Source organism: Poecilia latipinna, unplaced genomic scaffold (genome assembly GCF_001443285.1).
Source record: "Poecilia latipinna isolate Pla-1442-1.1 unplaced genomic scaffold, P_latipinna-1.0 Scaffold718, whole genome shotgun sequence".
Taxonomy (NCBI): Eukaryota; Metazoa; Chordata; class Actinopteri; order Cyprinodontiformes; family Poeciliidae; genus Poecilia; species Poecilia latipinna.
The window spans coordinates 111,536-113,663 of NW_015113334.1; the positions used below are offsets into that span (position 1 = coordinate 111,536).

At 33.6% G+C, this 2,128-nt stretch overlaps 1 long non-coding RNA gene across 1 annotated transcript; it reads right to left on the reverse strand.

Moving 5' to 3' along the window:
* Nucleotides 1-301: 301 nt before the first annotated feature.
* LOC106955226 (uncharacterized) lies at nt 302-1,175 on the reverse strand. The gene is made up of 2 exons (XR_001426528.1): nt 1,020-1,175; nt 302-941 (listed from the first exon to the last, which is right to left on the reverse strand). It is a non-coding gene; the product is annotated as an uncharacterized LOC106955226 (long non-coding RNA).
* Nucleotides 1,176-2,128: the final 953 nt, after the last annotated feature.

A 2,128-nucleotide genomic window follows, 5' to 3' on the forward strand; every position in this document is an offset into this window, starting at 1 on the left:
TTGAACACAATACTGGTAATGAGTATATGTAGGTGCCAAATATTAAATATATTGGCAGTGAAGAAATTAGCCTTTAATGACAATAATAATAATAATAATAATAATAATAAATATGGAGAAAGCAGATATTTTCTTATTCCTCACTGGATATAGTAGTGAGGTAAAAATAAGCATAAGTATAAAATATCAATTATCTTTTTCATTACAACTTTGATAAACACTTAAGTTTAGGATCTCAAAAAAGCCATTTGGACTGACAGAGTGGTATTGATTCTGAAATCTCATAGAAACTAACAGATAGTGAGGGAAACGTGAGATTTTATTTTTTTAATACTTTTTTAAAAAAAAAACAGCAGACCAGTAGGTGAATTCTTGCAAAATCCACCCGACAACAATGAGTGAAATTCAAGTTTAACTTTTACTTTTACTTATTTTCTGTCACATTGACATAATTTTACAAAGTCAATGTGCCTTTGTAAAATTGTCAATAATTACATGTACAATGTTCACATATACACAGAATTCATAATTTACAATAAATAAAGTAAGAAAAGTTAACAAAATGCAAACAAAGAAAAAATATTTATTATACCTAATCCAGAAAAGTATTGCTTAAATTGTTAGAAAGTTGAGTTTGAGCTGGATTAGAACCTTAATAAAGAGTAATGGGGATATAATTAGTCCAACTAGGGTGCTATTAAAATCACTGGGAATGTTAAACTGGCCAGGTAATTTGGTGACATAAAATACAAGCAGCCAAATTCACCCTACAAAGAATATGTGTGAAAAGTACTACAGCATGTCTTCTAATGATGCAACCACTAAACATGTCTAAACATCTGACAAAAACGAAAAGCGAGATGCCAGTTCCTTCAGAAATTGCAGTTTCCATTACTGTAAGTCCAAATTCACCAGTGTTAACTGCAGAGCTTTAGCATATGCTGTGGAGGAGAGAAGCATTTCAGACAGCAGTTCACAGGCCATATGTGTGCATAGGTATAAGGGTGTGCCATTAGTACCTCTGGGGTTGTTGTGGAAGATGCAGTTGTTGGCGCAGGTGTCAGGGTGGGAATCCCAAAAAGAGGAGGCACAGCAGCAGAGAGTAGGGAGCTCCAGCTTCATCTGAGACAAACGCTCCTTCATCTGAGCTCTCAGAGCTTCGACAAACCTGCAGAGAGTCATGTACAGGTTATTATTCAGCTCAGAAATGCTTACCGGCTGCTTTCTATTAACTGCAAGTAGCAATTTGGCTGTTTGCACATTAAAACAGATGAAGATTAAACACTGAGGGCTTTTATTTCATGTTGAAGCAGCTCAAAAAGGAAGATTGTATGGCTGCAACTAACAATTATTTTAGTTATTAATTAATTGACTATTCTGTCAATTAATCAATTATTTGTTTAAAAAACTGGCAAATTTTTAATTATCTTTTTATACATTAGAAATACATAAAAAGATGTAAATAAACAAATGATTCAATTCATTTTCTAAATAAGAAAATAGACATTTTATTGCCTAAAATGAAATAACAGCATTCTTTTAGTGAACTCTTGATCATTTGTAGCAAAGGATGCATTTGATTCAACAACCCTTTCTGATTGACTTAACATCAACACAATGTAGGCCTGAAATGTTGATGATTTTTGGATTAATTTGGATGCTTAATAGATGATTATTTTTTCTTACAGAATTTGAATCAGGTGATCCAGGCCTGGTTGCAACATGTTTACATTCAATGTTTTTTTTTTCCTTAAATGCACACTGTATATATTTTTTGTGCAGTTTTGCTCCATGTATGCTATTATTTCAGCAATTAGGGATGCAACTATTACTAGTTATTGATTAATCTATCGATTATTCTGATGATTTATTAATTGAATTTTTAAAAAAATGCGCACATTCATTTAACCACTTAAGCTTTTTTACACAATATTAGAAATACATTAAAAACGAAAATAAAGAAATCATTTCAGGGTTTCCCCCAGTGTATTATAAGCCTGGTGGCCGCTGTTACGTCGATCCGCGTTTCCCCATCAGATACGGTTCCCCCTGCGTCTTCTTGCCGCTCTGCACCACCCAGGCGGCAAAATACGCGCGTGCTCGTTATGAGAACTGAGAAACCACGTGC